This window comes from Xiphophorus couchianus, chromosome 3 (assembly GCF_001444195.1).
Source record: "Xiphophorus couchianus chromosome 3, X_couchianus-1.0, whole genome shotgun sequence".
NCBI classification, from domain to species: Eukaryota; Metazoa; Chordata; class Actinopteri; order Cyprinodontiformes; family Poeciliidae; genus Xiphophorus; species Xiphophorus couchianus.
This window is the reverse complement of record NC_040230.1, coordinates 18,405,538-18,416,430: the sequence shown is the minus strand read 5'-3', so window position 1 is coordinate 18,416,430 and position 10,893 is coordinate 18,405,538. Positions and strand designations below refer to the sequence as shown.

Below are 10,893 nucleotides of genomic sequence, written 5' to 3'. Positions count from 1 at the left end.
ACAGATATCTCATGTATGCTTTCCCAGCTGATACATCTCTGGGCAGATTGTGCAACACTTCACTTAAATTATCTATAATAAAAATAAAAATTGGGTGCTTGATTGCTAATGTGTCTTTATCTACACAATACAGAACCTCACTCCATCCCATACCTACTAATATTTTGATAAACATCTTTCATTGACTTGTTTAGAAACCATGCGTTTTTCATACACATCAAAAGGCTTTTGGCATCATTCTAGATTGATGTTTCAGTGCTCTACTTATGAGAAATACTGGAGATCACTTGAATTGCTCAATTCCCTTGGATGGAGCTAGCTTTTCTACAAGGTCGGCAAATTTTAAACGTGGTTGTGGTCAGGGCCCTTTCATTCCAAAAGTAGTTTTAAGGTGTGTTTATCCTGCTGAAACACCCAACTGTGTCTCAATTTTAACTGTCTAGCTCAAAGGTGTCCAAAGGCAAGCCTTCTGATTCTGAGAATGACCACAATGTATTTATCTTTTAGTATTCAGGTATATATTTTTGTTTTTATTTTAAATACATTGTAACTAAAGCCATAACCATCTGGTAAATTTGACCCCAAAGCAGAACAGCGTGCATTAACACATAAAACATTGCTAAATAAAGCAATTGTTCTTTTGTTGTTTTTTTTAAGTTTCACTATTGCTGGTTAGAACAGACAGTAGTTTGCAATATCACATGCCTTTCTGTGTTTTGGCAAACTTGCAAGCTATTTTTATGTATTAGACTTCCAATTCCCTTTTAACAAGTGTAACCCCCATAAACTATGCTGAACTGTCTGTATGTTTAATGTGTTTGTTTGTTAGTTCTTAGAATGTCCTGTAGGGGGCACTAGACCCACATTTCCCCTGTGTCGGTACGAGAAGAAGAGTAAAGAAGAGGGAAGAAGAAGAAAAGAAATGGCAGACTATTCAGACTAAGCACATTTCAGCAGAAGTAGAGAAGTTACTACGCATAAGTGCTGCTGTGATATGAGAGAAATCTGTTTATTTTGAACTGGATAATGTACATTCTGTTCTGAGATTTCTCCGGTGAGTCTGTTGTTTTATTTTCAGCTGCTTACTTACGCAGAATGGCTACCTAGCTGCAGCTAACGTTGCTCAGTGTTTTTCGAACTGGAAAAAAAACCAACCGGAGTATAAAGTGTCGCTCTGTAAGCAGCATAGCTCTGTGAAATGAGACTGTTTATGATGAAGTGATGTTTATTAAGTCATTTCTTTATTACTGAGCGTTTTTGGTTTATTTTAAATGCTAATTTGATTTTCACTGAGAAGTAATTGAAAGATTTCTATGATTTCCGTACACCTGCATGATCGGTTAACGCTCTGCATGCAGGTTGGTGTTTTTTTTTTTTTTTTGGACGACCGATACCTGAACGAGCCAGTGGTTCCAGAACCAGGAGGGATCCGCCGCCATCTTTGTGACTCGGACTGAAGCCTGGAGAGACGGAGGGCCTGGTGCTGCTGGATGTTTTGCGTGGACAACAGATAAGCTTATTGAACAAAAAGGGGCCCCAAAACTTTTTTTTTTATTCCACAAACTATTTGTTCATGAACATTTTCATAACGGACAACTTATGTGCACATTGACTGAACTGACTGACCGAACTGTTATATTGAAGGACTAACTGGAATATGTAATTTCTTTTGTTGAAATAAGCTTTAAAGCTACTGTTTAAAAAAAACTACCCTCAATTTTCTATACATTAATTTGATATTTTTATGTAAGGGTGGACAATTTAAGTTTTATACCTTAATTTTATTAAGGTAATTAGTGTTACCTGGATTATTATTTTTTTGTGGGGAAAGAAAAATAAACTTGAGTTGTTAAAACTTGTATGCTTATCATCCTCCTGTGTGACCCTAGAACAAAAGTAACTTTCCTACTGAATTTATTGCTAATTAAATTAAGTAGTGGTTACACAAGGATAAATAAATGAAATAAAAATCAGAATGACTCTTTAAATTGGTTTGTGTTGCCGGGGCAAAATGATGAGACAGTACAAGAAGTGTCTATTTGAAGTAAAGTTAAACAGCTTAGAAGGAATCATTCTCTAGCCATGTTTTGCATTTTGCCAGTAGCACCAGCAAAGAAATAGACAATAAGTATGATGCTACCACCACCATACTTTACAGTTGGTTTTATGTGGACTCCTTCTTGTTAATGTAATTAAATAGGTCCATTTCTGTTTCTTCTGACCATCAAACTTAACTGTGAAGACATTTGCCTTCTCAGTATGAGCAGCTGCTAATTGTAGCTGGATTTGAAGTTTCAGAAATGACTACATGGTTAGCATGCTGTAAATACATGTCAATGTTACATTCACTTTGGTGTGGACGTTGACTGTTGCATCAGTTTCCAGTTCAATATCAGATCAAGCCTTTAAGATTTTCAGGTTGTTCTTGAACATCATGAGAACATTTTATTATTGTCTTACACAGACAGTTTGTGTGAGACTGTAGGAACTGTGTTAGAATTGATTGTTCCCACAGGACATTGATTCTAAAATACAGATCAAATCTGGATTTGGAATGAAAGCAGGCTAAGATTAGAGTTCCTTAATGGCCTTCTGCAAAGGCATGGGAATATACAGTACAGACCAAACGTTTGGACACACTTTCTCATTGAATTCAATGAGAAGGTGTGTCCAAACTTTGGGTCTGTACTGTATATAAACTGTATTTTACCAATTCTTAAATGTCCAGGTCTTATCACACATGTAACAGAAAGCCTTTCATAGCTACAAATGTACAGTCAAGGTTCCACTTGCACAGTGTGTGCTAAACCAGTTTGTATTTTGTAATGTTATTCAATATCAATAATTCTGATCCTGTGTAGTTCAAAGGAACCCCACAGTAAATTTAAACTTGTTTAAAAAAAACAATAAATAAATCATTGTAGTTTTATGTTGTGTAATAATCCACTCTGGAAGAAGAACATCTCAAATGCATCGTAAAAACAGTGATGTTCATGGAGGTCATGAGTGCATGTAAACTTCTGATTGAAATTGTGTAGTGTGTGTTAAGCAGATAGCGGAGTTGAAACAGCAAAAGACACTGCATCATTTATGAGTGCTTTAAAATGGCAGGTAAACAGCATGTTTCATACAAAGGCAGTTTGATGAAGTCCTCATAAAAACCTGGAATGTCTGATGGAAATGCGTCACAATGGTGTCATTTGGAGAATGTAATTCAGACAACAGAGCTGGATTTGGGATGGGAAGAAGAGTGAGGCGCAGAATCTCAAGTTTATTGGTACTTTATCAGCGTAATAAAACATAGAGTAATTTCACACTAAGCATTTATAAAAAATTTAAGACAGTTGCCTAGTTGTTATGCTCTATAGTTGGTTTGGTGGTTTTCAGTGTGAAAAACCCAAAACGCACTAAAACACTGAAATATAATGATTTTCAACACATCTACAATGAAATAAGATTTATGCTTTATAGTTTGCCTTGTTATGGCTCCAGTGGGTATAATTAAGCAAACATCAACATCTATTTAGCTACATTGTCCTTCTTAATATAGTTTTATTACATGATAAAATGTCAATCAGGCAACCGGCAACCAGTTTTGGTTTAAAACATTGAAATTGCTTATGACTTCTCACATTGTGCATCACACACACAAAAACTGCAGGTCAAGTCACAAAAAGTTTTCAGAAAAAATACATTTAAATTAAACTTTTGTTTCAAGGGGAAATGTTTCTGATTGATTGTTTGATATTTTTTTATTTTGCACACCAAGATAAATGAACAAATTGGTAATACCAATACACAATATTGCATAGTTAGGAGGTGAAAAAATGTCCCATTCTCAAAATATTTTATGATGTAAAATCTGAAAAGTGTGGTGTGAATTTATATAAAGTCCCCTTAACTCTGGCACCCCAAATAAAAACCCAGCAAATTCAATAAAAGTCAAGAAGATAAATCAATATGTAATCTAATATCAGTATAGGTACGACTGTTCTTTGAGGCGTTAGACATTTGTTAGAAAATATTAGTGAAAATGTATGACCTAAAGTTGAAGGTTATTGTTTCTGCCACAATGTAGTGGAGAAAGTGGAGAAACAGCACCGTCTGCTGTACGTGACTTTAAGTTACAGTGAAGTCAATTGTTTATTGAAATTTTAAAGGTCTCTTGAAACTTGGCACAACCTGTTAAGTAAAGATGTCTTGTTAGAATTTTATTTTATTTTTATTTTTAACCATGTAAAATTACAGTTTTAAATAAAAGTGCATTTAAATGCCTTTTTCTCCCTTGTAGTCATCCACTCAGAGAGCTCTAACTCTATATGAGCCACATTTAGACATTTACACACTTGTTCGTACACCGCTTCTTAAAAATATATAGTCTCACAGAGACTGTGAAGTTCTCTGTGCTTAACATATATAACTCATCATGTCTGTGAAGTGGTTCAGCCTTTTGCCTGAGGATACTTCAAAAACCAGAGAAGGTGGTACAGAACCCTGTGACATTCTGGTTAGCAGACAAATTATCTGCTTCCTGAGTTGGTCCGTATTTTCTGCTTTTCAAATACTTCTAGCAGTGTTTGAAATGTACATTTTGTTTCATCACAACATATTAAACAATTTCAACAGTCATGAGGCGGAACATGCATCTTCTTGCTAATATGTAGTATCTTGAGGTGACCAATCAAAAATTCAAAGAAATATTTTGTTAGAACTGGATTTTTTGTTGTTGTTATTTATCTGAGCTAACGGTTTAAAATTTCCGGAAGACCTTACAATTGTCCCGGATAGTTTTTTTTATTACAGTTGAATTTTGGGGCTGCCTACTTTTTTCTATCAATCCCTTCAATGCTATCAAAACTTGATGGCAATGTAACTTTGTCCAGGAAAATCCATTGGTCATAAAGGCACACAAACGTCTTTATCAGCACTCGTGGTGGATGTGTTTGACACTGTATAAAATTAAGCCATTGGGTGGAAAGAATGGCCTAAAAAGTCATGAGACAGAACTGTGTCAGGGCACAAATATAGGGAAGGATAAATATGCTGTTCTTCAACTTTTGAAAAGCCAGCTAAACTGAAAAATCATGAATAAAACCTTTTCCTCAGCCAGATAAAAACAAGACAACAACCATGTAAAAATGATAGCGGCCTTCAAATTTTTAATAAATCAGTGATTTATCAGTCTCAAAAATACATTTCATTAGTCTAATATCTATTAAAGTTTAATCTGAAGGATTGTTCATTTGATTGAAACTGAATTATGACAAATACACAAAAAGCAGATATAACCAATGAAACCAGAAGTAAAACAGGAAGTGAAATTCAGCTTATTCTTTTTGACCATTTTTTTTGCGTAGACCTTCTGATTGTTAAAAATAAAGACATTTGTGGAAAAAAAAGAATTTGATAACTTTCTTTCTTGCTTTGCATTGAGAGCCCTGCAGCTACTGCTACACATACCAATTGTGTGTAGTGAAGCAATTTTAGAAGCTTATGTGAGCAGTTTCCCTCTAATGTTGATCATTCTCCCTCTCTCCGATCAGCCGTTTCCTGCCCACTGAATAGCCATTATGGTTCCTGGGGCACAGCCTGCTCTGCCACCTGTGAGGCTCCATTCATTTCAAGTCCCCCGACCCCTAAACCCCGTAGCTTGTGGGCAGATGTGCCTTTGCAGCTCTACGGTTCATCCTGGATGATGGCACCTGTGCCCTTTTGTGATGGTGTGCGTGCACACACAGTGTCAAGTATTGGTGCAGCAAACATCCATCTGGGCTCATGAACGATGTGCTGTTGGTGACCCAAACACCAAATGGACACACTCTTATTTAATTTATTGTGGCTTTGAAAAATAGTGCTGTGTTAATCCCATATCAGGCATTTATGCATGTCTGCTTGCCGTCTACTGTATATCAATATGTATTAGTTTGAAAACAGCAGCATCCACAGTTATTGGTACACCCAAGGATGTCTAAAAAGCAAAACTAAGGGACTCTACAGAAATGCTTCAATTCAATTTACTTCACAGGATTAGTCAGAAATGCTGTTATATGTTGTGTTGTTTTTTCTTAAGTTTTTTTTCCCCTTTCAAAAAACTGATAAAAAAATGATGTTAGAAGATTTATTAAATACATCATCCCTAAGTATCATCATCATAACCAAACAAAAGAAACTTAAATACTTAAAGCTGGACTTATTTTAGGCTTTCAAACGACGTTACTACACTAGCCAGTTAAGGTGGAGGATCATGAGTGATTTAAATACAAAATGGCATGTATTTGTGTAGCGCTTTATTTACACGTTTAACATAAATAAAGCATTTATTTACATGTAGTGTTAATGTAGTGGAGCAAGTAAAGCATAAGGACATAGATGTACCTTTCAAAAGGTGTGTTTTTATCTAAATATATAAAACAATTTAAAAAAGAATCAAACGTCACAGGACACTGAAAGGAAGTCAACTGATTTGAACCAAGTTTAGCTCATAGATCAAATAAAACAAACTTTTAGGAGGGCAACTGGTCGTTCTGGCCTTCCCTTGATTGAGCTGCATTGAGTCTTGCCCAATCAGCACTTCCTGTGCAATTACAAAGTTGAACATACAAGAGTGAACTAAATGTAGATTCTCCAAAAAGAAGCAATGTATTTCATATGTGTCAAATGAACATTTATTATGTAACCAAAGCTTATGTCATGGCAGTGAACACGAACAAAAATAACTTACATTTTGCTTTACATTGGTGGATTGGGGTTAGTGACATTTATTGGGTGGCTGCAGGTATGGCCATGAAACTGATCAATCATTTCTACTGAGCCTTGCCCATCTCAGGCAATTGAAATATCACATTAGTTAACAAAGTTCCTAATTTTTTATGTCTACTTTATTTTATTCATTTATATTTTGCTAATGCCAGGTTTAATTTTTGATTCGCCTTAGTGGCAAAAGGATATATCGCACCAGTGACAGCTTTCTATCAGGAACTGCACTCTCTCTCATGCTGATTTTACGTATAAATAAAGTCTCTGAAAGGGTTCTGATACTAAGCAGAGAACTCTTCAGAAAATATGCTAATTTAGCTCACGTTCTGAGTGCTAGCCTGAACTCTGCACCCACTGTTGACCTGAAACCATTAAGCACAGAGAGGTTTCACAGTCAAGAGTATTTTTCACCTCTTGGAAAAAGTTCAAAGACTGTGAAAGAATGTCTTTGGAAAACGATAAGTAACCAAGTGCCCAGCCTCCTTCTCTGAACCAGTGGATTGCTGAAAGATTATTGGGGAGTGGGGTAATGGACCATTTACACACTGTCATGGAGGGGTGGACCTCTCAAGCTTTTACACGAGCTGTGCCAGTGACCTGAATCTTTACGGCGGTCTCCGGTGTGCACTGTCTCGCCCTCATGGCAGATTATCCAGCTGTCTGCTTACCCCAGCAAGGCCCCACGTTATGCCTGGAGGAGTCCAGGATTTTTTTGAGAGCATTAATAAGCTCCCCTGTTCTGCTGCTCGAGTGAATTAAATTAATATCCCCTACAATTGTAGCTGTACTATTTGGAGTTCAGCATCATTGCACATCAAATGAAATATGAAGTGACTGCAGATGCCTTTGCAAGCTGATAACGTTTCATCATAGTGAGATTGTTGAAACCGATTACAAAAATGAGGAAACAGAGGAGGGAGATATGCATACAAATCAGACATTTGTCTGTAGGTATTTAATGTTGTGCTTGTTTTGGTGTGCTTAGCGCATAACAGATGGCCTGCTGGGACTCAGTATTGATGTTGTAACCTTTCAGGTGCAATTGGGCCACTAGATGGTACTAATGCATCACTGGTCAACCCTAACCTTTGCAAAGTTTAACTGTCTTTCTGTCCCTGGTGACGGATGTATTTCTGCAAAGCTGTCTGTCGCTTCAACTACACATCTGCCTCTATTCCCTGCTGTTTTACCTCAGATAATAAAACTTGTCCATGGATTTAAAAACTGTCTCCTTTCTCTAGCATGTGTAGGCAATACCATCTCCATCTCAACAAAGCTGTCAATGGCATTTGGTGGGGACACATCACATATCACAATGTTTTCTGAGAAGCGTGTTGCTGCTCTGAATCCAAGCCATCAAAATGCTCTTTAGAAGAAACTCAGCATGCTGAATTTGATTGAAGGACTTCTGAATTCCATAGTTCTTGTAACTGCACCACTCCACACAATTGCTCTTACAAGAAATTGAATGTATAGACTGTTTTGATAGCAGCAAAGCAGATTCAAAGCATGCAATCTACATTCACGTCAATGAAATGCATTCTATTTTTTCCTCTCTCTTCTTGAAAAATTCAAGCATCCTGTGTAATGACTTCAGAACCCTTCAACACAATTTATTCGTCCCTCAGCATAGGTGCCCTACTGTATATTTTGTGTATGAATTATTCTCCCAGGTAAATTGAGTTGTGGGAACCTGCCATTCTGCCAAAAAACCTTCACTGTGCATCAGGAAAATGAATGGATAAACACCCAGAGCCTTCAGTCAAAAGAATTTATTTCTAACCAACAGAGGGGAAAAAAACACATCCTGAGGAAGATCCACTGATTTTTATTCAGAACTAGACTTTTCTGTGATATAAGCTTGTGCTGTGAAAAAGCCTCTGTGTGTGATCCAGGCAACCTTTAACATGTACATTTAATGTGGTACTGAGGGAGCTTCTGGATGAGCAGTGCTGTTCTGTATGTTGTAGATTTTAAAATTCACAATAGTTTAATTGGTATTCCTACATATATTACTTGTTAAAATGTCTGTCACAAATGCCTAGTTTTCAGTTCATCAGTTTTAAAGTGGGAATATTTTCCTTTGAATTTGGAGCCAATATTTCTGGAGTAGTCTGGATTTAAGTATGAAACTTGAAGAAACTGCCAGAGGATTGATGGAACTATCCAAAATATACCTAAATTAAACTAAACACTTCTACATAATTTAAAGATTATGTATTTAAAGTTTTAGAATCTCTAATATGTTTAATAGAGAATCTTTATCATGTAACATTTTATCTCTTTAGTAAATGCATTCCAGTAATTATTTTATTAAGCCTATTCTTTTGAAAAATGACCTTTATAATACTTGGGTTGACAATGTCACCTCTGGGTATACCTTTGAGTAATATTCTTTACTCCAACCTACAGATTGAAATCTTCACATAGACACATACTCTGTCATAAATAAGATGAGAATTTAAATGTTTCATGGTTCTTTTATTATTTTTTTATGATTATTTCAGGCTGCATGGTTCATTCATATACATAAGAGATGTTGAATCATCCACCATAACATGAAATTATGTGGTCTTCCAGAGAAAACAGCAAGGAAAAAGATATTTAAACCTCTACAGCACAAGTGTCAAACTCCAGTCCTCAAGGGCCGATGTCCTGCAGTTTTTAGGTGTGCCACAGGTACAAAACACCGGAATGAAATGGCTTAATTACATCCTCCTTGTGTAGATAAGTTCTCCAGAGCCTTGCTAATGACCTAATTATTCTATTCAGGTGTGGCGCAGCAGAGGCACATCTAAATGTCGCAGGACTCTTGAGGACTGGAGTTTGACACCCCTGATCTACAGTGTTTAAGCCCCTGGAATTCATGTTGTGAGGCAACAGTAAAAAAAAATGCAAGTTAAGTGGTATTAATAATAGCTAATTAACCATTTAGACTACTGAAATCATAAGCATGACACTCATATTGTAGACTCTTTAAAATAACCAAATACTAAAATAATTCAAGCTTTATAAAAGTAGACTTTGTTCTAGTCCAAAAACCAACTTTTTACACTAAGAGAAAGATTTAGGGATCTTTATATTCATTTGCCAAAATTATTTACCAATAACCCTTCGCTAAAAAGAAAAAGCAGAGCATAGTACAAAGATTGTACTTGTTAACTTTTGGGTTTTATGTATATTTTATAAAAGGTAGCAATCTTGAATACTCTAGAAAACCTTTTAACAAAGTCAAAAATAGTGTAGAGAACAACTGAAGTTTAGACAGTTTATTAAAAAGAAAAAGGGCTAGGACTAATAACGTTGTGCTGCTTTGGATAACAAAGGTAAATGTTTCTTCTGATTTGTCTCATACCATATAAGTGATTTCTTTAAGATTTATTTGCGATGTGTTAAGTTACCATCTCCAAATGATGACAATTAAAGTATTTCTATAATTTTTTTCTCATAATTTTATGTTATAGTTGTGTTAAGGCTTGTAGCTGAAAATACAAATTGATGATGACATTGACTGATGACAATTATATGCATTTTGATGTGTAAAGTAAAAACATGTGTATAAAAAGTGTGAAAGAAAGAAAAAACAAGAACACAGCAGAAAACGCAAACCCAACAGATCCAAATACAAACAAAGTGGCCCAAAAGAAAATTACAGCAACTAACCCAGACAGAACTTACACAACAAACACTTACTCAAGCAACAATGAATAAACACAGAGAACTAGTTCAAAGGCAGTAAATTACAGCTAAACTATACGACAATGTTCAATTTAATGGCCTTATTGTCCTATAATTTCTCTAATTCCTAATGACTATCTTCATTTAACCATGTAACATCAATAATACTGTAGAAATGTAAGTAAAATTATATAATTTTGATCCTCTTGTCATTTCTCTGAAAACTATAGCCTTATCTTGGATGCAAATGTGGGAAAAGTAGGGGAAATGATCAACAAGGATAACTGAACTGTATTTTTGGTTAAACAGATTTATTATAATTTATGATTGGTGTGACTACAAAACAAAATCAAAAGGGTCATCAACAAAGTGTCAGTTTAAGAATCTACACATTTTTTGCAACTCGACCTTTAGACTTCAGAAGGAAAGATGACATTTTGCCCTCTTTACCTTCATTTC

At 35.6% G+C, this 10,893-nt stretch overlaps 1 long non-coding RNA gene across 1 annotated transcript; it reads left to right on the top strand.

Annotated features, from left to right (window-relative positions):
* The first annotated feature begins 797 nt into the window (after positions 1–797).
* LOC114142042 (uncharacterized) lies at positions 798–1,707 on the top strand. The gene is made up of 2 exons (XR_003594950.1): positions 798–1,054; positions 1,359–1,707. It is a non-coding gene; the product is annotated as an uncharacterized LOC114142042 (long non-coding RNA).
* Positions 1,708–10,893: the final 9,186 nt, after the last annotated feature.